The sequence below is a fragment of the Scyliorhinus torazame genome, chromosome 3 (genome assembly GCF_047496885.1).
Source record: "Scyliorhinus torazame isolate Kashiwa2021f chromosome 3, sScyTor2.1, whole genome shotgun sequence".
NCBI classification, from domain to species: domain Eukaryota; kingdom Metazoa; phylum Chordata; class Chondrichthyes; order Carcharhiniformes; family Scyliorhinidae; genus Scyliorhinus; species Scyliorhinus torazame.
The window spans coordinates 253,620,365-253,647,017 of NC_092709.1; the positions used below are offsets into that span (position 1 = coordinate 253,620,365).

At 49.6% G+C, this 26,653-nt stretch overlaps 1 long non-coding RNA gene across 3 annotated transcripts in view; it reads right to left on the reverse strand.

The window, feature by feature from the left end:
- Positions 1 to 26,653, reverse strand: part of LOC140409593 (uncharacterized) — a 64,314-nt gene that overhangs the window by 16,656 nt on the left and 21,005 nt on the right. For 2 of the 3 annotated variants that reach the window (XR_011940414.1, XR_011940413.1), the window contains 2 exons: positions 8,108 to 8,158; positions 6,617 to 6,677 (listed from right to left, as the gene is read on the reverse strand). This is a non-coding gene — a long non-coding RNA (uncharacterized lncRNA). Of the gene's footprint in view, positions 1 to 12; positions 176 to 6,616; positions 6,678 to 8,107; positions 8,159 to 26,653 lie in introns of all 3 variants that reach the window. The other variant, XR_011940415.1, reaches the window with a different exon arrangement.

The following is a 26,653-nucleotide window of genomic DNA, read 5'->3' on the forward strand; positions in this document are numbered from 1 at the left end:
GTCGTGACAAACCTGGTGCGATCGAAAGCAGATGGACAACTCTAGTGTTGATGAACGATACATTGATAAAATGCGAACTCGACATGGGAACGAGGACCAACCTCCTCAGTCTCTCCGATTTGCACGGGCTGCATGTTAAGCCGAAAGTTGTCAATCAACCGAGACTGCCGATACACTACGGTGGGAAGGAGAATGAGACGCTGGGTGAATGTGAACTCTAAATATGCGTCCACGACACAACATACACGTTACCATTTTCCATTGTGGACATGAAAAGCAAGTCCATCATAGGAGAGTATGCCTATGGGGCCGTGAACTTAGTTGAGCGGCTGTATGCTCCAGACAGCGAGTGACCAGACGATTACTGTGACTCTCAATGGAACATGCTGGTTTAGGTATTTGATGAGAAACAAGTGAAAGTCCAGGTGGAGGACGACAAATCAGATGAAGAGATGGAAAAGCCAAAAGGAATTCTGGTTAACAGTCTTCAAGAAGGTGTATTTACTCAGTGGTATAATACAGAAGCATGATGAGCCTATAAATGACCTTTATTGTCAGTTACTCTGAAAAGCCCCTAGTCGCCCATTCCGGCATCTGTTTGGGTACACAGAGGGTGAATTCAGACTTCTCAGCTGGTACGGGAATTCAACCCACGCTGCTGGCCTTGTTCTGCATCTCAAACCAGCTGCCTAGCCCACTGAGCTAAACCAGCCCTATATTAAAGTATCTACAAGATTGAATTTTAAATGTTCAGAGTTTGAACAGCCAATGAACTTCACTCTGGAGTTTAAGTTTGAGCCAAATGAGTATTTTGTAAATGAGGTAATTACAAAAGTATACCAGCTAGAATCACGGCCTGACAAGCTTCATATTCTCATTCTTTGATGAACCAGAAATCACGGGATGCAAAGGGTGCCAGATCGACTGAAAGGAAAAAAATGTCACAGTGAAAACCATTAAAACGAAGCCAAAGCATAAGGGTCAGAGTACTCATAAACAGTAATGAAAGCTGTACCAAATGGCATCTTAAATTTCTTCAATCCTCCTGAAGTTCCACAGCACGGAGTGTTAAATAAAACCTCTGCAGCAAAATCTGCTGAGGACTTGGAAATTGGTTGCAGCCTGCTCGGACACCTAATTCCTATGTGCAATGTTGTATTTTACAGGAGAAGCCTTTGCAGATGATACAGACTCTGATGATGAGTACTATGATGATATTTATGAAGATCATGAGTACAATAAAGAAAGTAAAGGCTTGGAGGGTGAGACAGGTGAGGAAGACTATGAAATGCTCGTAAGGTTGTTTCTCGGGAGTGATGGTAAGCTAGATGAGGAAGCCTATGAAGCGTTGCTCCGGTGGTTTGGTGGGAATCACGAGGTGGTCACAAGGGAATTCGGCCCATTGGAGGCAGAGAATTGCGGAGGCCCCAGAGAATACCGGGTCAGGGCGCTAATGATATGCCAACGGCGTTTACTGTACAGGCACTCTGGAATGCATTGACGCCGCTGTCAAGTTGACGGAGAATTGCGATTTGGCGTGAAATTGGCACCCGCGATTTCTGCATCAAAACCGATTCTCCGCTCAATCACGTTTCCTGATTTACGTGTTGGCCAGCGAGAATCCCGCCCATGTTATTATGAGTGAAATATTAACGTGAATAGAAGACTGGCTAACTACCAGAAAAGAGGGCAGTATTTACCAATATTTTTCAAAGTGTCAGTTTCAGTGAGAAAACCAGATAAAATCCCGTTGGCGGCAACAAACACCACCATATCTTCAGCCACAATGACAATAAAATGAGTTTCACACCATGTTTGTAGCTGCCTGCCTCTGATTCGCCCCCCCCCCCCCCCCAGTATCACTTGATCTCATCAATTAGGGGATGCATTTTTTAAATGCCGTCCCAAGTGCAATTGGGGGGGGGGGGGGGAGGAGGGCAGCCAAGAATGGGTTAGAGCAGAAGCGTGACATCCTCTATCCTCGCATGGGCAGTTGGCCAGCTGGCAAATTCACCAACCACGTAGGGGAGCCGATGGCACCGATGGTGAGCACTAGCTAGCTAAATAAGAGGACGGGGATCCAGTGCAGAAGAATAGGAATGACCTTCTTCATGCAGCCAGGATAAGTCACCCTTTTCATGTATTTACCCTCACCCGTCACACTTCTATTGTGATCTTACTCCCAGCCACCTCCCGGGGTACACACACTCGCCCTGCTACCCCACCATCCCCCTTTATCCCCCCAGTGGTTCGTCCCCTCCTCACATCCCCGTTCCCACTCACCTACCACACCTGCCAGACATCCTTACCATCTGACTTGGCACGGGTTCTGTCTACACTCTCCCCATCTGTTTCATTGCAGGATAAACTCTCGGATAATCGGCACGAACTGGGACAGCCGGCCAGAGTGATGCCCGATGGGGTGAAAAGCATGGTGCGTACCCCCATGACCAACTCTGTCCATCGGGCGACACAGTCGCCCCGATTGGCACTGCGGGCTCCGCTCCCCCATGTGGGGGAGACAATGACGTGGTGGTATTGTCACTGGATTAGTAATGCAGACACCAGGGTCATGCTCTGGGGTCCCAGTTTCAAATCCCACCATGGCAGATGGTGAAATTTGACTTCAATATAAATCTGGAATTAAAAGTCCAACGATGACAATTAAACCATTGTCAATTGTCGTAAAAACCCAGTTTACTAATGTCCTTCAGGGAAGGAAACCTGCTATCCTAACCCAGTCTGGGCTACATTTGACTCCAGTTCCACTGCCCTCCCTACTGAAATGGCCTCGCAAACCGCTCAGGTCAAGGGCAACTGGAGATGGGCAATAAATGCTGGTTCAGCCAGCGACGCCCAGATAAAAAAAATGTAACTTCCCATCCTTGCACCCCTGACCCCATCAGATGTATAGTGGAGGGTGGGATGCGAGGGTTGAGTGGTGGGGGCACCCATACTGCCAGTGTCACTCTGCAGAACCAGGGACCAAGATGGGTAGTCAGTGGGCTGTGCAGCGAGACGGCTGCCTTGCAGCCCTCAGCAATGGCGGTCCGTGACTGGACACCGCCTCAGTCCCAAGGCGGGGTCACCCCGGCAACTTCGCCTGTTGCCCTGTCACCCCATCACCTCCCCCCACCGGCCCTGGCAGGCCCCCCTCCTCATCGTAGCCAGCCGGGCCAGTGTTCGGCCTGGAAGCCCACAGTCGCACTTCTCTGTGTCCTACCTCCTTTTTCTCTCCCTCATTATCCACAACTCCGGTTTTACGATTTTGAAAAGCACCAGTGAACCGTGCTGTCAGGAACTCGGCACAGCAGAGGCGGAGAGGCCCCAGAGAGATCCACCACGAAGAACCAATGCTCCAAATTACCCTTCTGGGGTTTTGGGGTACCCTCACATCTAACATAAGCGGGGTTCCTAACGGAACCAAAAAGTCAAAAAACTGCTGAAATAAAATCATGTTGCAATTGTTCAAATAGCAGGTTAATGGTGGCTTTGTCTTCCTGTTGGCAGGTGGCACTAATGTCATTTATATCTCATGAATGCTCATTAAAACAGCTGCCCGCCTAAATCCTGTCAGGCCTTTCAATCTTGCGTCACGCAAGCAGGATACTGCGTCAGTGTCAAACCCAATCTCTACAAGAGTGGTGTGCACAAGATGGTCCTCCGATCGCCACGACTTTGAGGTGAGTGCAACATACAAATCCTACTTACTATAGTGCTGCACTCACACCAGCGTGCCAGGCACACCGGTTTCCGCCCTCCAACTCCATGCTGAACTGGTCTTCATGGGTAGTACCATGTTGCTGGGCCCAGGGACCATCCCCTGTCACCAACACGGTTGGTACAGTGCCTGGGGTTGGGGAATACAGGGGTGTCCTTCCCTTCTGATGGCACACACCAGTGTCTATCTGGACAGCACTGTGCTGCAGGACTCATGCAGCCACTGCATCAAAGTTCTGGAGTCCAACTGGGGATGGGTTGCAAGGTGAGGTTGGAGGGTGTGGGAGGGCAGACAAAGAGAAGTGGGCTGCAATATAGAAGACGGGCTGTACAAGATGCAATGTAAGGGTAGGGCATACATTCGGGGGCAATGTGGAACAAAAGCTGTGCAGGGGGGTGGGGGGGGGGGTGAGAGAAGGACAATGTGGGAGGAGAGCTGTGCAACAAGGGGGTTGGGTACAGGGAAAGGGCTCATAACGACAGGCAGAGGGGCAAGCAGGCGGATGAAGAAGTCGAACAATGAAAGACAGAGGGAAAGCCGAAGGTGGGAAGCTGGGCCCCGACAAGGCTGCATGACACGTGGACAATCAAAGGGCCTAAGGGATAGCACATGCATTACTGGAATGGGATGCACCCAGACTGCATATTCTGGGTTAGATGTGTTTTCTATGGTACCTGAGGAATGGTTCATACGAACACTAAACTGGTCGGGGCTGCCGTGCTTTGTGATGGTTACTGTGTGTATAGTCTCTTTGGAAACAAGAATTATGTCAAGGCTCTCATTTTAGTTCAGGGGCTGGCAGAGAGGACTCAGAGAGTGCAGATGTTCCAGCTGCAAAATGTAAAGGAGTCACAAGTAATTGGCAGTCCAGGGGTTATGTGGCCTTCAACGTTAATGTAAGTGGGGGGTGGAGGGGGATGAACCTTTCATGGATGGGGGTTGGGGGGAGTGGGGCTGGAGGGCCCATGCCAGCAGCAGTGCAGCTTTACTGTTTCATCAGTGTGGGAGGTGGGAGAGATATAGCTTTGCCATTCTCACACTGCACAGGGTTGTGTGGGCATGGTGCCATGACATGACATTGTGGAGGGTTCGAATGGGTGAAAAAAGTGATTTTTTTAATACAAGTGATTTATTACAATGGTGACTTATATCTCCTAGTCAGCTCGTGCCAATGTGCACGCATACATATGAAGTATCCAGCATTTCTTTTTCTTCCTCACCCTCCCGCTATATCTAGGTGTATGCCCAGGATACACAGCTGTGGTTGAGGGAACCTGTTGACTGCCATGCTCTGTTGCCTGAGATGATATTTGCAGGCATCTCCTGGGGGCCCAGTACCTTGGGGGTCCTGGCCTATTCTGAGGCTGCATGGGTGTTGCAATGCTGCCATCTTCGGTGTGTGGGGCTGGAGGTATTTCGCTCACAAGGGGGAAGATTGTGTCAGGTGAGCTGGACACCCCCAAGGTCTGGGCTGAGCTCCTGCCGATGGTCTTACCGTCGGATGCCCAGGGCACCGGGCTCCTCCATGGAATGGAGGGCCAGCTGGAGTGAGATTCAGAAGCCCTGTGATCCTCTAGCACTGACCCTCGTGGATTCCCACTAATGCTTGCACCATTGCAGCTGAAGCTCTGCAACATGGAACCCATGCCCTCAGCCATGGATTTCATGAGATGAACCATGAAGTGGACATTACTGCCATTGAGTGCACATCCAGCGGCAGAGTCTCCACTGCGGATGCCATGCTCACAGTGGAGGCCATATTGCGTAGGGGTGATGGCACCATCTCCTCGTATAGAAGGTGATGGGACTCCTCCAATCGGCCTTGCAGTCCGAGGAGGGACGCTGTCACCCCTTCCTGATGTTCTTGACTTTGCCTTTGCCGATCCAAGAGCTCTGGGACAACCGGACCAAGGGGCATGTCATCGGCCTGGGGCTTAGCAGATTCCAGGGCTCCGGCATCACTCTTTGAGTGCCAAATTCCTGGAACATTCCTTTCTCCACCTGCTGTGAATCTTCAGCTGTGAGATGTTCACTAGTTAGTAACCCAGAATCCTGCCTACTAATTAATCCCACCGAGGTGTGGGTATCAGCACTGGTGGAGTGTCCAGGTGACAGCTGTGATGCCTCCTTGGTGTTTGTCTCCGAGGTATCTTCCACAGATCTGCTCTGGTCTGTGGTCTCCAGAGGATGTGAGGATGGTCTGGGCTGGTCAATTGATTGACCTGCAAGGGAAACGAGATATCATCACTGCATCACATGGGAAGACTGAGGGGAGAAAGTTAACTCAGGTGAGGCTTGCACCATGGCTGCATGTGTTGAAGGTTCTCATTATTGTCTCTTGCCCCCACCTCGCCCTCTGAACAGGAGCAGTCCTGCTCCTCGCCGGCCAATTCGTGGGCTCTTTCGTCAAAGGGCGTTAGGCTTCTCAGCTTGGGCATGACTCCGGCAGGCTGTGCCCGCTCATGCCAGTTGCGCTCCAGTTTGCCCTGCAATGAGACAAATGGGGCAATATAAGTGGGAGTCTTGCCACGTCAGATGGTGATGATGATCTGGCATGCGTGGGTTTGAGTGGGAGCAGGGATGTGAGGGGCAGATTAATTACCTGGGTGACCATGGGGAATAGACGTCGGCGGGGGGAGGGGTGGGGGGGTGCCATGACAGGTGTTGGGACCCTGTGAGGTGGCTGGGTGAAAGATTACTAAGGAAGTTTGATGGGTGTGCTAATGGGTGTAGTGGTATTCATTAGGAGGCAGACTTACCCTGGCTGCACGAAAAAGGACATGCATCTTCTTTAGGCATTGTAGACCTGTCCTCTTATGGAGCACCAACGGGATTCTCCCCGGTTTTCTCACCGGGACTAACACTTTGAAAAAATATCAGAAAATTCCACTTCACCTGAAAGATATGCATTCTGGCTGCAGCACGGGGTGACGTGGCTTGGAGAAGATCTGAAGATCTGGAAGAAGGGACAGAAATGGTGCAACATTAGAAATAGGAGCGGTAATAATTAATTTGTTCCTTCAAACCTGTTTCGTTATCCAATATGATCATGGCTGATTTTCTGCATCAACTCCACCTTTCCATGTTAGCCCATATCCCGTAATTCCCTAAGTACCCAGAAATCTCTTGATCTTTGCCTTGAAAGTACTCAACAACAGAATAACTCTCTGCATGGAGCATTTCGAAATTTCACAGGCCTTTCCATCAAGAATATTTTTCTTATTACACTCCTGAATGGTCTACCCGTTATTCCACACAGTCAGTGGAAATAGGTGCAACAGGCCAGAGAGCATTACCTAAGGTTTCCTGAAGCCATGCTGGAGTCCATTGTGCAGGAAATCAAGAGGACCCCCTCAGGTGGCCCTGAAGACAATGCCGCAGTGTAGCACTGGGGATCTGGATGCAGTGCCAAGAGGAACCTAATTACTTCATATCAGTGGTCAAGGATAGGAATGCACCCTTACACGCCATATATTACCAATTATGCCATAGGGGCTGGTTTGGCACAATGGGCTAAACAGCTGGTTTGTGATGCAGAACAAGGCCAGCAGCACGGGTTCAATTCCCATACTGGCCTCCCCGAACAGGCACCGGAATGTGGTGACTAGGAGCTTTTCACAGTAACTTCATTGAAGCCTACTTGTGATAATAAGCGATTATTTTATTATTATTATATATTATTATTATATATTATTATTATGAGTCTTACATGCTGTTTCATTCACCAGAGCCCTTTCGCCTGCCTATTAGCAATGAACAATCAGTTCAACACAGATAAATATGCAGTTGTAAATTTTGGTGGGAATAATGATGTGGTCACTTATTGGGCAGGATTCTCCACTCGCGAGAATATGTTCTCCCGTCGGAGCTGAATTGTACCTGATTTGTGCTCACAGTGGGAGCGCAAATCAGAAAATGGGTCCCAATTCTTTGCCATGCAAATTTATGCATGGTGAATATTGTGAGGGATTCCCTCAGGACTCCACTATTGGGCCGTCTTTTCAACGAGTGACGCGTTAGCAAGGTCCGACGTCTGGAATCCTCCCACACAGCTGCAATGCAATTCTGTCCCATCCAACCCCCGCAATGCAGTTCAGACACCCCGCAATGCAATTTCCCCCCCAAAGTACAAGGGTGACAAGACCTCCTAACTAGAGAGACCTCCACCAGAGACCCCCTAATTCTAGAGACCCCCACCAGAGATCCCCTAATTAGAGAAACCCCAACAGAGATCCCCTAATTAGAGAGACTCCTGCCTTCAAGCCCCCCCCCCCCCCATAAGAGAGGCCCCTGCCTGGAAGCCCCCCATAAGAGAAACTCCTGCCTGGAAGTGAGAGAGCAATCCAGACAGAGCCAGTGAAAAAAAATCAGTAATTTGAAACTCACCTGTGCAATGCTCCTGCAGGCTCAGGCACAGGAAGCAGCACCTGTCAATTCCTGAAAAGAAAAAAACAGTCAGCTGGGTTTAAACCCCCTCAGATTTTTGATCAGGAAGCCTTTCATTCCTTCCTCTGTGAAATTACTTTCACTAGGCTGTGATTAACAGCTTCCACACACACCCAGCTGCCTGCATTGTTTCATTCATCTCCCTTTGTGCTTGAGTGGCTTTGAAGTCATTAGCTGCAAAATTAACAACAATGTTTAGAAACATTTAGCTATGATTGAAAGCTCCTAGACCACATCAAAGACATGTAAGTGCTTTCTGTTGGTTTCACAGTTGGGTACTTCAAAACTGTGATGGGTCTTGCATTTTGGGGACGAGGGTGGCCCTCTGATGGACTTTGGGAAGAACTCCCTTGAAGAGTTACCCCCTTAGCCCACTGCAAGGTCCACCGTGTAAGTCAAAACCTGCACCAAATCTTGCCCAACTGATTCTCGGGCCAGAGGATCATGTTGCCTGACCTATGAATATGTGTCCTAATGACCCTGTTGGTGCAGGATGCAAACCTTGATCTCGACACCAGCAGGGGACCAGAGCATTGAAATGGAATTGCCGTGTTCTTTGCCTGATGTTGGATTCTCCACCGCATCAGGAGCTCTGCTACTGGCGGTGGAGAATCCAGCCACATTACCTGGATGATGCACATCTAGGTAGGGAAGAATAAAGGATCTCCGATCCTGTTGATGCACATGTGAACAGAGTCTGTTGATCTGCAGTCCATCTGCAATGTAGATGTGCAAGCTGTCTCCTCTCTTCCTCCTTCTAAATTGCCCTTAGTGTCCAAAAGGGTAGGTGGGGGTTACTGGGATATGGGGATAAAGGGGATAGGGTGGAGGTGTGGGGCTTAAGTAGGATGCTCTTTCCAAGGGCCGGTGCAGACTCGATGGGCTGAATGGCCTCCTTCTGCACTGTAAATTCTATGATTCTGTGATTCTCCTCTTGAGATGCTCACCGAAACTACAGTGTTTCATCAAGAAGCTGTAATGGACCACTGTGAATCCTAACATCCACTCAGGCGCATACTGGAGGGCCCAGCCAGTAAGGGGGCTGATTTATCGCATTTGGCTGGACAGCTGGTTTGTGTGCAGAGCAAGGCCATCAGCACGGGTTCAATTCCCGTATCGGCTGAGGTTAATCATGGAGGCTCCACTTTCTCAACCTTGTCCCTTACTTGAAGTGTGATGATTCTCAGGTTAAATCACCACATTCAGCTCTCCCCCTCAAAGGGGAAAGCAGTTGATGGCCATCTGGGGCTGTGGCGATTTCACTTTAGTCAGCACGGTAGTTTGGTGCAGCATGGTAGCACATGTGGATAGCACTGTGGCTTCACAGTGCCAGGGTTCCAGGTTTGATTCTCCGCTAGGTCACTGTCTGTGAGGAGCCTGCACGTTCTCCCCGTGTCTGCGTGGGTTTACTCCGGGTGCTCCGGTTTCCTCCCACAGTCCGAAGATGTGCAGGTTAGGTGGATTGGCCATGATAAATTGCCTTAGTGACCAAAAAGGTTAGGAGGGGTTATTGAGTTACGGGAATAGGGTGGAAGTGGAAGTAGGTCGGTGCAGACTCGATGGGCCGAATGGCCTCCTTCTGCACTGTATGTTCTATATTCATGTTCTAGTAGAACTATTGCTTCAGCACTCCGATGGACTGCTCGATGATATTCCTCAAGGCATCATTGCTCTCATTGGCCGTGTGTGATGGGGTTGTGGAGGAAAAATATCTGCTCAGTATAGAGCAGCTAACCCTTGTCATCAAACAGCCACATTGTTGTTCGTCGTGGCGGCTGCAAGATGGCTGGAACAACAGACAGGCATAGAATGGAAGAATGCTGCCAAAATAGTGGGAACTCACCGGCTTATTGCGCTGCTGTAGTCACACAAACCAAGCATTGAGTGAGCGGTGTCCTTTAGAGATTTGCATCTCATCATTGAGATGCAGCACTTGCAAAGTCGTGAGGTAAATCTCTCAACAGCTCAGTAGGGGCTGTGCCAGAAACATGGATTCGGATCTATCTCAAAACTGGCACCCACAGCATTGAAAATATCAATTCTATGGAGTGAAATTTTGTTGACTATCTTTTCTTTTCACAAAGATATGTAGAGGGACAGGTAATGTTGAGGAAGCAGAAGGACCTGGGCAGGTTAGGAGAGTGGGCAAAGAAGTGGCAGGTGGAATACAAAGCTGAAAAGAGTGAAGTTGTGCACTTTGGAAGTGAGATACCCTCAATTACAACTCGAAAGAGATGATTGGTAATACAAAGGCTTTAATTAGCAGAGAACCAGACAACTGCCGAGAAGTGTGCTCACTGCACGCTGCCCACTGAACATTACTTTATATACGGCTCCCTGGGGGGGTGGAGTTGGAGGTAGAGTCCCCCATGGTTCCAAGCCCAGTCTTAAAGGGATCATTACATTAAGGGTACAGTTATCATTCATCACATTCACCCCCTGTTTTAAAAAAAACGCATAGTCCATCGGGGGTGAAGTGGAATTACATGTCCAGTCTTTTGGGTGGTCTGGTTGTCCGTGTCGACCTTCTCAGCTCCGGCGGTGGTGCGGCGGATACGGTCGTCCTCAGTGGTGGTATTTCCGGGAGCACGGTTGTCTGAGTCTTTGCTCGTGTTGGAGCAGGGGGTTATCCAGGGTGACTCGGGTAATTGGTGCCGGCGGGGGGAAGTGGGCGCTAGGGGGGGCGGGGGCGCTGTCGGGGTCGACAGTCCGTGCGGGGAGGGGAGCGTCGGTAGAAGGGGGAGCGTCGGTGGGAGAGCCAGCGGGTGCCAGCTCTCGCAGGGAAGCTGTGTCTTGCCTTCCGTCGAGGTGCTCGACGTAGGCATATTGAGGGTTTGTGTGTAGCAGTTAGACCCTCTCGACTAGTGGGTCTGTCTTATGGCTCCTCACGTGTCTCCGGAGTAGATCTGGTCCCGGAGCCTTCAGCCAACATGGAAGCGAGACCCCAGAGGTGGACTTCCTGGGGAAGACAAACAAAGGGTTGTGAGGGGTCTCTTTCGTGGCCGTGCAGAGGAGCGACCTAATGGAATGTAGGGCATCGGGTAGGACATCCTGCCAGCGGGTGGTTGGGAGACCTCTTGACCGTAGGGCTAGAAGGACAGCCTTCCAAACTGTCACGTTCTCCCTCTCCACCTGCCCGTTTCCCCGTGGGTTATAGCTGGTCGTTCTGCTTGATGCGATGCCCTTGTTGAGCAGATACTGACGCAGCTCATCGCTCATGAACGATGTACCCCGGTCGCTGTGGATATAAGCAGGGAAACCAAACAGGGTGAAGATGCTGTGCAGTGCCTTGATTACGGTGGCCGAGGTCAAATCGGGGCAGGGGACAGCGAATGGGAAGCGGGAGAATTAATCGATGACAGTGAGGAAATAAATGTTGCGGTTGGTAGACGGGAGGGGTGCTTTGAAGTCCACACTTAGTCACTCAAAGGGCCCAGAGGCTTTTACCAGGCGAGCCTTGTAGAAGTGCGGTTTGCACTCCGCACAGATCTGGCAAGCCTTGGTCATGGCCTTGACCTCCTCGGTGGAGTAAGGTAGGTTTCGGGACTTGATGAAGTGAGCAAGCCGGGTGACCCCTGGGTGACAGATGTCATCGTGGATGGCCCTCAGACGGTCTTTCTGCGTGTTGGCGCAGGGCATCTGGGGATTCATTGAGCTTCCCCGGACGATATGTAATATCGTATAGGTGGAGAGTTCGATCCTCCACCTCAGAATTTTCTCATTCTTTATTTTGCCCCTTTGTGTGTTATCGAACATAAAGACGACCGACTGTTGGTCGGTGACGAGGGCGAACCTCCTACCAGCTAGGTAGTGCCTCCAGTGCCGCACGGCCTCCACTATGGCTTGTGCCTCCTTCTAGACTGCAGAGTGCCGAATTTGCGAGGCGGTGAGGGTTCGGGAGAAGAACGCTACTGGTCTGCCCGCCTGGTTGAGGGTACCAGCCAGGGCGACGTCTGATGCATCGCTTTCTACCTGGAAGGGGATGGTTTCGTCCACCGCGTGCATGGCGGCCTTGATGATGTCGGCCTTGATACGACTGAAGGCCGACTGAGCCTCAGCCGTCGGGAAAAACCGTGGTCTTAATGAGTGGTCGGGCTTTGTCCGCATATCTGGGGACCCACTGGGCGTAATAGGAAAAGAGATCCAAGCACCGTTTGAGTGCCTTGAGGCTAAGGGGGGGGGGGGGGAAAGTTCCTTAAGGGGGCGCATGCGGTAGGGGTCTGGGCCTAGTACCCCGTTTTCCATGACGTAGCCGAGGATGGCTAGTCGGGTTGTGTGGAACATGCATTTCTCTTTATTGTATGTCAGATTGAGGGCCCGGGCGGTCTGGAGGAACTTCCTCAGGTGGAAGAGCCGACCGGCTGCTTCGAAGGCCGTGTAGGGGCTGTCCTCTGGGCGGATAGGGAGCTGATGATAGGTGGATTTTAGATCAACCGTGGAGAATACTCGGTACTGGCCGATCTGATTCACCATTTCTGCTATGTGGGGAACGGGGTACGCATCGAGTTGCGTAAAACGGTTCATGGTCTGGCTATAGTCCACCACCATACGTTGTTTTTCCCCGGAGCGGACTACCAGTACTTGTGCTCTCCAAGAGCTGTTGCTAGCCTCTATGACCCCTTCTTTTAGTAGCCGTTAAACTCTGACTTGATGAAAGTCATGTCTTGGGCACTGTACCGTCGACTCCTGGTGGCGACGGGCTTACAGTCGGGAGTGAGGTTCGCGAAGAGGGGGGGTCGTGCCACTTTTTAAGTGTTGCCAGGCTACATACCGTGAGTGGGGGCAGGAGTCCGCCGAACTTCAGTGTCAGACTCCGGTGGTTGCACTGAAAGTCCAGACCGAGCAGCAGGGGGGCGCAGAGGTGAGGGAGGATATAAAATTTAAAACGGGCGTATTTGGCGCCTTGGATAGCGAGGTTCGTGACACAAAACCCCGTGATTTGGACCGAGTGGGACCCAGATGCGAGGGCGATAGTTTGGGAGGCGGAATAGGTGCGCAAGGAGCAGCGTCTTACCATGTCTGGGTGAATAAAGCTCTCCGTGCTCCTGGAGTCAAAAAGGCAGGGGGTGTCGCGACCGTTGATTTGGACCTGCATCATTGAGTTCTGCAGGTGCTTCGGCCGTGATTGATCTAAAGTGATCGCTCCCAGTTGCGGGTAGTCAGAGTCCTCAGTTGAGTCGGATTCGCAAAATGGCCGCCGGGAGTCACAAAATGGCCGCTGCCGTGGGTCGCACGTGTCGGATTTTGAAGATGGCCGCCCCATGACTCGCACGAGGCCGATGACGCGTCAGAAGTGGGCATGTCCGGCTGGCGCGCAGCCGCGTTGCGGGCCCTGTGTGCCCGGGAGTTCGATTTTTGGGCTTGATGAAACTTTTGTTTCTGGCCTTTGGGCCCAGCCAGGCATACCTTTGTGAAGTGTCCCTTCTTTCCGCAATCGTTGCAGATAGCGGAGCGAGCTGGGCAACGCTGGCGTGGGTGCTATCCTTGCCTGCAAAAATAGCACAGTGTGCCGTCGGTGTGAGCTGGTCACCGCGCGGCGCAGGTCTGTAGCGTGGCCTAGTCTGGAGGGGATCGAGAGGGGTTCGCCAGGTCCGCGGAGTACATGCGGAGATTATGGTGGGGCCACTTCCAGAGAAGAGGCGAGCATTACCGTGCCTTGGAGGTCCTTTGTTCCGTCTTCTTGGAGCCGCTGCCTGATGTATGTGCATCTCGAATGTGCAAGTTCATATGGACTTCTGCCGTCACCTCCTTATGGTCACAGTTCCTAGTGAGCATGGTGAGTCTCCCCAAGTATTCGTCCAACGTTTCCCCGGAGAGCTGCCAGCAGGTCGAGAGCAAATGCCGGGCGTGTACCTCGTTTATCGGCTTAACGAAGCGCTTCTGCAGGATTTCGACCATTGTTTCGTACACAGTAGCCTTTTTGATCACGGAGGTGAGTCGGTGGCGCACCCGGGCAAGTAGTAAGCTCAGCTTGTGAGGTCCGTCGACTGCAGTCTCTGAGGAGTTCAGGTAGGCCTCAAAGCACCTGAAGCCTCCGGCGACTGAGCGTCCAGATTGAGCTTCTGTGGCTTTAGACCGCTGTCCATCTCGAAGTATTCTGCTAATTAAATTGAGATACCCTCAATTACAACTCGAGAGAGATGATTGGTAATACAAAGGCTTTAATGAGCAGAGAACCAGACAGCTGCCGAGAAGTGTGCTCACTGCACGCTGTTCACTGAACATTACCTTATCTACGGCTCCCTGGGGGGGCAGAGCCGGAGGCGGGGTCCCCCAGGGTTCCAAGCCTGGTCTTAAAGGGATCATTACATTAAGGGTACAGTTATCATTTGTCACAGGTAGAAAGCATAGACTATTTTCTAAATGGGAAAAGGCTTCGGAATCAGAAGCATAAAAGAACTTATGAGTCCTAGTTCAGGATTTTTAAAAAGTTAACATGCAGGTTCAGTTGACAGTTAGGAAGGCAAATGCAATGTTAACTTTCATGTCGAGACAGCTAGAATACAAGAGCAGGCATATACTGCTGAGGCTGTATAAGTCTCTGGTCAGACCCCATTTGGAGTATTGTGAGCAGTTTTGGGCCCCCTATGTAAAGAAGGATGTGCTGGTCTTGGAGAGGGTCCAGCGGGAGTTTACATGAATGATCCCCAGAATGAAGGACTTGGCATCTGAGGAGCCGTTGAGGACTCTGGGTCTGTACTCGTTGGAGTTTAGAAGGACGAGGGGGGATCTCATTGAAACTTACAGAATACTGAGATGCCTGGATAGAGTGGACGTGGAGAGGATGTTTCCACTAGTAAGAGAAGCTAGAACCTGAGGACACAGCAACAGACTGAAGTGACTGTGCTTTAAAATTGAGATGAGGGGGAATTTCTTCAGCCAGTGGGTGAATCTGTGGAACTCTTTGCCGCAGAAGGCGGTGGACGCCAAGTCACTGAGTGTCTTTAAGACAGAGATATATAGGTTCTTGATTAAAAAGAGGATCAGGGGTTATGGGGAGAAGGCAGGAGAATGGGGATGAGAAACATATCTGCCATGATTGAATGGTGGAGCAGAGTCGATGGACTGAGCGCCTAATCCTGCTCCCATGTCTTATGGTCTTATGATCTTATGCTGCGGGTTTCTCCGTCGGTGGGATCCTCCGCTTCACCGGCAGCGCACCCACGCCTGTGGGTTTTCTGACGGTGTGGGGTGGTCACAATGTGAAACCCCATTGGCCGGCGGCAGGATGGAGAATTCCATGGTGCTGCCTGAATAGCTGCGTGCGTCCACTGTTATCTGTTTCAGATTCCAGCATTTGTACTTTGTTTTACTTTTTATTTTACTGAGTTTCAAAAATGATTCCACATAAGCGTCAATAACATAGAAAACAAACACCAGGGGCGGGATTCTCCAATAATGGGGCGATGACCCCACGCCCACGAGAAAACAGGCTTGAATCACTCAGGACATTTTTCTCAAAAGTCCGGTGTGATTCTCTGTTTTTAAGGGGGCCAGCAGAGCGATGGAGTGCTCCACGAAGCTCCGCCTGCCGATATGGGGCCGTGCACTTCCCGCCGCTGGTCCACGCATGCGTGCAGCGGCCACCGGCCCCGCGCAACATGCCAGACCCACGCAGCGGGCCGGCGGCGAAGAAATAAACACCCCCAGATCACGCGCGCCCGCCGATCGGTGGCCCCCGATCGTGGGCCTGGTTGTCGTGGAGGCCACACCCCCGGTGACGGATCCCCCCGCCCCCCACCAGGATGGCCACCGCAGCCGCGACTCCGAGCTCCCGCTGGGTGGAGCCACACGTGAACCACGCCGGCGGGAACTCGGCCGGTCGTCCGCAGAGAATCACTGCGGGCCTCTTTCAACAGCCCCCGACCGGCGACGCATCGCGACCACGTGGTCGCGCCCACGCGGTCGCGACTGCTGACAATTCTCCGGTAGGCGGAGAATCGCGGGAAGGCGTTGCGTGCCCAACGCCCCATTCACCGACCCCCGTGCCGGGCACGATTGCGGCGCGGGGGCTCGGAGAATCCCGGCCCAGGAATCCAACTTTAATCCTTACAATACTTAAGAAATGCTTCTGCCCTGGCCTGACATTGCACCTGTTGTCATGATATTCAAACACACACATCATGATAGACACACCAACAGACAAATCAGAACACACAACACCACAACCAATGACAGAAAGATATAAAAGCACAGACACGACCCCCGGTGGTCAGTATTAGCTGCAGAGGAGAACCAGGACACATCTATTGCCAAACACACTCAGGGAGACAGCACGTGCAGAGTATCCAGAACGAACTGTATTATAAGAGTTATAATAAAATAGAGTTGTACCACATACAACTGTGTTGGCTCATCTGTGCACCAGAGCACCCAACACCACATGGTACAGGAGTGGATCGATACCTGCCGGCATACCTCAGTGTACACAGACAACCAGCAGTGCCCAGGCATGATGTACGAGCTCCCGGTTCCGCAGGCGCTCCAGTGCCACGGCGACCTCCACGAAAACTGGCGGCGATTCCGGCAAAATTTTGAATTGTTCCTGGTGGCAGCTGAACTCAAAGACCTGGATGATAGGGAAAAAATTGAATTTCTCCTCACCGTCGCCGGTGCAAGGGCAAGAGAAATATTCAGAAGGTTCAGGTTCTTCAGGAGGCAGCAAAGGTACGATTACCAGGCAGTCCTGGGCAAATTCTCCAAGTACTGTGAAGAATACGCAATCCAATGGGCACTTAAAGGTAAGAAAAGCTGCAGTACTCACCTCGTGGCTGGGATCCCGGAGCCCGAAATCCCGGGCCTGAGAGAAGGCTGGGTCGAGGTCGGCGGCCATCTTGCTAAAGGTATAACGCTAGCACAGTTGCGCGAGAAGTGCGCAGAACCGGAAGTTTCGTTTGCGCATGCGCGAGATGCTGCGCATGCGCAGTCAAGAAAACGGCCATCGGTAAAGGAACAGCGATCTGAGCATGCGCAGTCGCTTCCTACGTGCTACATACCGAGCGTCAGGATGTCAGAGGCCCCAGACTGCACCAATTTAAAAGGGAAATGTCCCAAATCCAATTTAAAAGGGAAACGTCCCAAATCAAAAAAACAAAAATCTGTTAAAGCTGTAAAACAACCTTCCCTCACCTGGAATGACAGCACAGTGCCGCAAATTGACCCAGGAGATGAATTTGACCTCCGAAGAACCCTCCGACAAGCAGTTACCTACGCACAAGCCGATGATTCCGACCTTGAATACTTCGATGACGATCTTTACAGTGTTTCCGGACCTCGCGAGCCCAATGATAGCTCCGTGGTCCTATATGACTATGACTCGGACGAACCTTTCGTGTTGCACATTGGCGGCCCCCACATTGAATCCGACGCAGATGCGGATTCATTTTTCGGATTTGAGGATCTTCAATCCAGCAGATATGACGTTCCAACTTATCAGTACCGGATGATGCTGCAGCCTGACATTAACAGACAGGGAGCGGTGCAAGCACACGGAGAGTGCCCTGCTGCCACACAGAGCGTGGTCCACGTCCCGCTCAACGTTCCCGACTCTATGAAAGAAGACATGCAAGACTCCAGAGTGCAGTCCTCGCATGAACCAGAAGTGACTCCAGTGTCACAAGCTTCCACAGCAAGCTCGTGGACAGACTCCACAATTGCAGAAATGCAAGACTCCAGAGCGCAGTCCTTGCACGGACAAGAAGTGACTCCAGTGTCACAAGCCTCCACAGAGAGCTCGTGGACAGCCTCCACGATAGAAGCAACGCAAGACTCCAGAGCGCAGTCCTTGCACGAACAAGAAGTGACTCCAGTGTCACAAGCCTCCACAGAGAGCTCGTGGACAGCCTCCACGATAGAAGCAACGCAAGACTCCAGAGCGCAGTCCTTGCACGAACAAGAAGTGACTCCAGTGTCACAAGCCTCCACAGAGAGCTCGTGGACGGACTCCATGATGGAAGGAACGCAAGACTCCAGAGCGCAGTCCTTGCAGGAACAAGACCATGAGGGTCTAGCAACCTCTCCTGACCAACCAGCGGCAGACGATGCAAGTCTGCCATGCTCACGTGAACAGCAAGAAGGCTATAACAGCCTACCATGCTCCACTACACAGCAGCATGACCATGACGGTCTCTCATGCTACAATGAAGGGCACAGCGCTGAAGACTGTTCAAGCCCAACTGAAGACAAGCCAAAGGAATCGCCTCGTCCAAGCCCGAAGAAAAAAGGTTTATGCGCTGACCTTCAGGATCATTGTAGCCGAACAGAGATTAATAATGCTGCACGGCCACAGAAGGATGCTGAGGATTTGCTAACGAAATTAATTGAATGTTTAACTTGCAAGGAGCAGACTGAGAATTGCCAGTGTTTTAGTACGGATCGAAAAAATGGACAAGACATTGATCCTCAGGTAATGGAAATAACACAACCTGAATCATATCTACAGCAGGGACAAATGTCTCCCTTCAACACAATGCCGCAAAATCCCAACTTCGGAGACCAGCAGTTAGTCAGTAATGACTCTTCAAACAAGGAGGGGAACATTAATTGCATTGAACCTATACACACTCCACTGATTATTGAGCAGAACATTGGAGCAAGAATCCTGAGGACACCGACATCGAGTAGCCAGATAACGAATTTAAAACCCACAGCAGTTTCAAGTGAACCAAGTGTGCTTTCCACTAATGGTGAAGATGCAGATAAGGTTGACCCGATTATCCATTGTACCACACTAACCCCAGTGATTAAGCAGTTATGTATGGGGAGTATAATGTGGGCAATTGAGAACAGTAAAAGAGAGACTGTGACCATGCCAGTCCCAGCAAAATCAGACCCAGAGACCATGAAGGCATGTACATTAAACAAAGTTACATATGAGGTACCTGAGAAGAAAAGTGAAACGGAATGTTCTTTGGAAAATGGTACAATGTCGATAGAAACAGTGGATCCTATATTCGAGACCATACATATGGGAGAATTTGGGGGTAATAAACAAGGTTCTGCAATGTCTGGGGGAAGATTTAAAGTTCCAAAGAAGAAAAGCCCAAATGAAGGACAATGGCAAGACAATGACAGTCCACCGACATGGTGTGCACCACCAGATGAAAACTCTGACAATTTACCCAACCCTAGTGAACAGCAAGCTGCTAATGACGATCTATCCACGGGATGTGAGACGAGTGACGACAGCATCCCACTTCCCATGCAAAAGGTGCAAGGTGACAGACCTCGCCTAGTGCGTACCGAGGCACTCGACGATCACGGTGGGACCACTGACGACTGCAGTGGCGGCGCACCGCTTCCACCCTCGATGGCTCGAGCCTCTCCACTGGTTGGTGCATTCCTGCATGTTCCGACTCCAGAAGTGCAGCTTCAGGGAATCTCGGCTGCCTCCAGTGAACCTGTTGGGACTCCGGACGGGGGGCATCGACGGAAGGCAGACCGGACTCCAGATGGGGAGCAGCCAAGCGCCGACTCTGATTTGCGCACGCCAGACCTTGCTCCGGACGGGCGGTGTCGCGGCCTCGGTGATGGCACGCTCAGGGTGACGGCAGATGCCACGGCGACAGGGAATGGATCGCGTGGCAGTCCCACTGGGTCGGCAGTGGCAACCAGCACCGGCGGTCCAAGATGGACACACCAATTCGCGCCATCGCCAGACGTTGATGCGAGCAACAATTCTCTCTCCAAGGCGACATGCTTCGACGTTTCTCTGCGGAGTCGCCCTTCCGGCACAGCAGGTGGCCGGAACCAGCGTACACGGTCTCGGCCAACTTCCACATCTGGCACAGTCATCGCCTTGCATGATATTAGTGATGGTGCTACTTCGATGGCAACGACCCATCGGCTACAAGATGCCGTCCACCACAAACATAAAAAGAAAACAGACTCCACCTTGTTCCTGGCATGCAGGGCGGATGGATTGGTGCGTAGGCGCAATCAGCGGGCTTTGTGCCGCCTTCCACGCTCGCAACTGCACCGTACGCACACGCCGGATCCTCCACTGGTTCCCAAGGATGACTTCGTGGAGATGCCACGGATCATGCCCCTTCCATCGCCACCAGAACCAAACCACAGCCAGGGCACCACTAACAAAGATGTTGAATGTTATATTTGCACGAATGAAAAAACCAAGCACTGCACGAAGTACAACAAATGGTAAAGTAGAGACTTCGGCAACAGCATCACCTCCAACAGTCCAAGGTGAACCAGTGTGACCCCAAATCTCCACAGCTGAACCGGCTTGAGGACCAGCCCATTCTTGAGGCGGTCACCCATTAGACTGGACTTATAACGCTGTTCATACGTTCAAAAAGTCAAACACTTCTGTATTATAACCTGTTGTTGTTTATTGTTCCAGATATCGTCTGACCGGACCAATGTTCAAGTTTTTTTTTCTCTCGCATCCAAGTTTTGTTATGGTACAACCTTGTTAGTGTGACGCACCCGACATCGCCCCATGTAAATAGTTACGTCATAAACACACGCTGTACACAACACACACTCACACTCTTAGATGCACTCACGACACAATTATATTTATAACCACGTAGGCACTTATCTTTGTAAAAAGGGGGGATGTCATGATATTCAAACACACACATCATGATAGACACACCAACAGACAAATCAGAACACACAACACCACAACCAATGACAGAAAGATATAAAAGCACAGACACGACCCCCGGTGGTCAGTATTAGCTGCAGAGGAGAACCAGGACACATCTATTGCCAAACACACTCAGGGAGACAGCACGTGCAGAGTATCCAGAACGAACTGTATTATAAGAGTTATAATAAAATAGAGTTGTACCACATACAACTGTGTTGGCTCATCTGTGCACCAGAGCACCCAACACCACATCTGTCATGAATCCTCTCTCCTATTTTCCGATTCAATTCCTTATCCAGTCCAATGTATGACTTTAGATTCGTTTGTATTATAATTCTTACTTGATGTTTTTTATGTGGGATGTTGCCAGAGGCTTTTTGATAATCCAGCCATTTTAACTCATATATAGTCCTGTGAGTTACTTTCTTTGTTACGTTTCTGCAGAAGACGTAACAAAAGGTTGATCGAACAGAATTCTGTCTTTCTGAATCTGCACTGACTGTTTATTTTAATCTTCTTCTGTTTGAACGGGGTTAGTGAGCTATGGGAAAAGCATAGTCTCCCATTGTAGTTCAATAGCAGGAGATCTTAATGATGAAGTTACAAGTGGGACAAGCCTGAAGGTTGAGGGAGACAATTTTAAGGCCTATGGGTGCAAGATACGGATCTAGGAGGAGCACAACTGCTCCTTCTGTCACCACAAGGAAATTAAAAAAAATAATTAAACACCTGTCTATTTTGCCCTCTTCTTGACTCAACCCTCTTGCTGCCTAACAAAAATTATCATCAGATCACAATGTCATTCATGTGACCCAATGTCCATGTGTTAAAGAGGGCCATGTAGTTTTGGACTGGCACTTACCTACTAAATTGAGTAGGGTTAAGATCAGGTAAGGTCAATTCCTGGCAGCTCCTGGGTAATTTTAATTGGTTCAAAACACTCGATTTGATTGATTGATTTGATTTATTGTCACATGTACCGAAGTACAGTGAAAAGTATTTTTCTGCGGCTAAAGATATGAGTATTTTCCTCACATCTTTGACTGATGCTGTCAAAAGGCAGCATGCAGCTGTGAAAGGGCAGAGGGATTTCCAGGGTAACGCTGCAAGATGGGAAAGGAAGCCATTACTGGACAAACTGGCAGTGATTGCAAGGTTAATGTTGCATAATGCATTGAGTAAAGACTCCTTCATACTCAAAGGTAAGCAGACATGTTGAAGATAATTGGTTCACACCAGCAAAGAAGACCATGCTTACGTCTTGCAATAGACACTTCCTCCCCAGTTAAAAAGAAAACAACTTACACATTAAAATGTAAAGTGGTATGTGTACATAATTTCCCAGAATATATGATTAAACCAATATCAACAAAACCAGAAATGTAAAAAGTTGTGTTGCACATTTACTTTTACTGCAATGACATCCAAAACATGTGACAGATATTACAAGACGAATTTACATGCAAAAATGTTTTCCTTAACACCAGTATGTGTTTAACAAAAAATATCACAATTTGACATGAAGTAATGAAAAGAACAACTTTTCTGTTCTTCCTTTCTTTTTTCAGTTAACCTATTTTTTTTTCTCTTTCTGTCTGAGTATCTCCTTCCAGATCAATTCCCATTAGTTAGACTCTGCTCTCTCAAATTCTCAGACTGTGTCAACCCTGAACTTTGATGACTAACTCCATTTCATGGTTAGACAGTGACATTGATTGATTAGCCTTAATCACAGACCCTGGCTCGCTTTGCTCTACCCGGCATTCTGTGATACCAGCACACCTTCAGTATCTTTGTAGCTTTCACTTTCTTTCTGACTTTCACTTCGGACTGTTGGAGGAATTTGGATTATAGAAACGTTATCATGCTCTCCTTTTACCAGGTTTCCTCTTTCAAACAAATTATCTGAACAACACTGCAATCTTCACTAAATATGAGACTGCACCTACACAGCAAGAAAAACCTCACATATGTTCAATTTATTTATTTATTTTAAATTCAGAGTACCCAATTATTTGTTTCCAATTAAGGGGCAATTTAGTGTGGCCAATCCACCTAACCTGCACATCTTTGGGTTGTGGGGGTGAAACCCACGCAGACATGGGAAGAATGTGCAAACTCCACACGGAGAGTGACCCAGGGCTGGGATTCGAACCAGGGTCCTCAGCGCCGCAGTCCCAGTGCTAACCACTGCATCACATGCTGCCCCTCTATTTATTTATAGCTCCCCAACAGACAGGACAGTGGGGAAGACGAGCACAAAATTGTTTTACGATATACCATGGTTAAAGCAGAGATCATTGAGAGCAATTCCACTGAGATGGACAACAGAGCAGAGGCAGTGAAGGAAGATAATATGGTTAATCGTGTAAAAGGCTGCAAACAAATCAAGATGAGGAGGAAAATGCACCAGAGTCACAGTCAGAAAGGATGTTATTTGTGACATTGTTTCGGACCATTTTGGTGCTGTGGCAGGGGTCGAACCTAGATTGGTAGAAGCTCATCATTCAACTTCAGGGGTTATGTGTGCACCATAATGGAAAGTATTTGCAGTCAGGCTCCATAAATATTTATTGCAGAGGCACATTTCTTGTGACTTACTGCAGTGGTGTTGACACATTTGACTGAAATACCCATCTGGGAACATCATTCTGCATCACATTGGAAGTATCCCAAAAAAGACAAAAAGTACTGGAACACTTCAGAAACATAAATTGTGTGGTTAAACATTATAACTTGAAAACCAATATATTTCACATAAAATAACAGGCATCAGGAGGTGAGCTAAACACTATAGACTAATCATGTTAGAATGATTTTTATAAGTTTTGGTTTTGAAACACACATCACATCTGAATCCCTAGATTAGGCTAAAACCTTTGATCTCCTCCCGAGATATCCATTACTTGAAACATCAATATAATTATAACCATGGCATACTGTCAAGACTTGTCATGTTCAACTGAATCAGTTCCTATTGAACATAAGAACATAAGAACTAGGAGCAGGAGTAGGCCATCAGGCCCCTTGAGCCTGCTCCACCATTCAATCAGATCATGGCTGATCTTTTGTGAACTCAGCTCCACTTTCCGGCCCAAAAACCATAACCCTTAATCCCTTTATTCTTCAAAAAACTATCTGTCTTTATCTTAAAAACATTTAATGAAGGAGCCTCTACTGCTTCACTGGGCAAGGAATTCCACAGATTTACAACCCTTTGGGTGAAGAAGTTTCTCCTAAACTCAGTCCTAAATCTACTTCCCCTTATTTTGAGGCTATGCCCCCTAGTTCTGCTTTCACCCGCCAGTGGAAACAACCTTCCCGCATCTATCCTATCTATTCCCTTCATAATTTTATATGTTTCTATAAGATGCCCCCTCATCCTTCTAAATTCCAACGAGTACAGTCCCAGTCTACTCAACCACTCCTCGTAATAACGCCTTCAGCTCTGGGATTAACCTAGTGAATCTCCTCTGCACAACCTCCAGGGCCAGTACGTCCTTTCTCAAGTAAGGAGACCAAAACTGAACACAATACTCCAGGTGTGGCCTCACTAACACCTTATGCAATTGCAGCATAACCTCCCTAGTCTTAAACTCCATCCCTCTAGCAATGAAGGACAACATTCCATTTGCCTTCTTAATCACCTGTTGCACCTGTCACCCAACTTTTTGCGGCTCATGCACTAGCACACCCAGGTCTCTCTGCACAGCAGCATGTTTTAATATTTTATCATTTAAATAATAATCCCTTTTGCTGTCATTCCTACCAAAATGGATAACCTCACATTTTTCAACATTGTATTCCATCTGCCAGCCCCTAGCCCATTCACTTAGCCTATCCAAATCCCTCTGCAGACTTCCAGTATCCTCTGCACTTTTTGCTTTACCACTCATCTTAGTGTCGTCTGCAAACGTGGACACATTGCCCTTGGTCCCCAACTCCAAATCACCTATGTAATTTGTGAACAATTGTGGGCCCAACACTGATCCCTGAGGAACACCACTAGCTACTGATTGCCAACCAGAGAAACACCCATTAATCCCCACTATTTGCTTTCTATTAATTAACCAAACCTCTAACCATGCTACTACTTTCCCCTTAATGCCATGTATCTTTATCTTATGCAGCAACCTTTTGTGTGGCACCTTGTCAAAGGCTTTCTGGAAATCCAGATATACCACATCCATTGGCTCCCCATTATCTACCGCACTGGTAATGCCCTCAAAAAATTCCACTAAATTAGTTAGGCACGACCTGCCCTTTATGAACCCATGCTGCGTCTGCCCAATGGGACAATTTCCATCCAGATGCCTCACTATTTCTTCCTTGATGATAGATTCCAGCATCTTCCCTGCTACCGAAGTTAAGCTCACTGGCCTATAATTACCCGCTTTCAGCCTACTTGCTTTTTTAAACAGTGGTGTCACGTTTGCTAATTTCCAATCCGCCGGGACCACCCCAGAGTCTAGTGAATTTTGGTAAATTATCACTAGTGCATTTGCAATTTTCCTCGCCATCTCTTTTAGCACTCTGGGATGCATTCCATCAGGGCCAGGAGACTTGTCTACCTTTAGCCCCATTAGCTTGCCCATCACTACCTCCTATTGCTCTGAGAGAAGTTATAGTTTTGGTCATGTGGGAGTATAACTGCAATAGCCAGATTGGGCTGGATTCTCCGTTCTGGAGACTAAGTGCTGATGCCAGCGCAGTATGTGTGAACCTACCCGACAGGAAATTCGTGGTCAACCCCTCACCGATTCCGGTACCGGTGAGGGGCTAGCACCGGCAATGAGTGAAAGTCCCGCGGATCGTGCCAAAAGCGGCCGCACAATGGCCGGATACCAAGCCGTGCATGCGCATGGCTGACGACCTGCATCGGTTGCACCATGCAGCATGACACCGGCCGTGCACGAACTCAACCCACCAACCGCAACTCCACAACCCGCCCTCTGGCCACTCCCCAAAGTCCTCCCAGTCCTAGCAGAAGTCACCCCAGCCAGTGGCATGGATCGCGGCCGAGTGTGGAGCCGCTGGACACTATCCACAGCTGGCACGCCGCGTTCCCGCACGGTCGGGCCGATATGTGTCCCGCGCTGTCGGGACCTCGGCCCATTGGGGGGGCGGAGAATCGCGGGTGGGCCGGCCGATGATGTTCCAACGGTGCGCATCACAATTATGTCATTTTAGAGGGGGCGGAGCATGATGGACTGGCCCCAATTCTGGCGTGGGCATCCATTTTCACCCGATCACGATTCCGGTGTCGGGCTACGGAGAATCCTGTCCAATGTTTTTGATCTCCATCTGTATTAATTAATTTTCCATTCTAATACTTTCCACTGCCCAATATCATATTTTCTTATTATAAATCTGATCCTATTTCCTGAATTTTTTGCCCCCATCATGTGGTCCAGCACTGTGTGTGCTGGAAGCCCTCTTATTGAGTATCTGGACTACTTGAACACGGAGAGAGGGTGAAATCGCAGAATAACCTGATTCTATTGGTATCTGACATCGTCAAAAGTGTGATTCTCTTCAAGGATTCTATGACTGGAGTCTGAAATTCTCTGCCTCTGGATGCCGCAGATGCAAACCGCAATCGGGCGGAAAACCGGGTGTCTGGCCAAAATTGAGGTCCGCACCCGGTGCCGATTCGGGCGGCATGCTCCGGACCCTCGTTGCTGGCGATAATGAAGTTTGCGCCTCGTGCTTCTGGCATGCAAAACCAGTGTTTGCATGCATTTAAATGTATTTAACACATTGGACCCACTATGCTCCAGGCCTCCGCCCCTTTCAGGCAAAGGTCATGCGGGCATAAATTACTACAGATATTTACAAACAGGGACTGGGTGATATGGCTGCTGAGGGGAAGA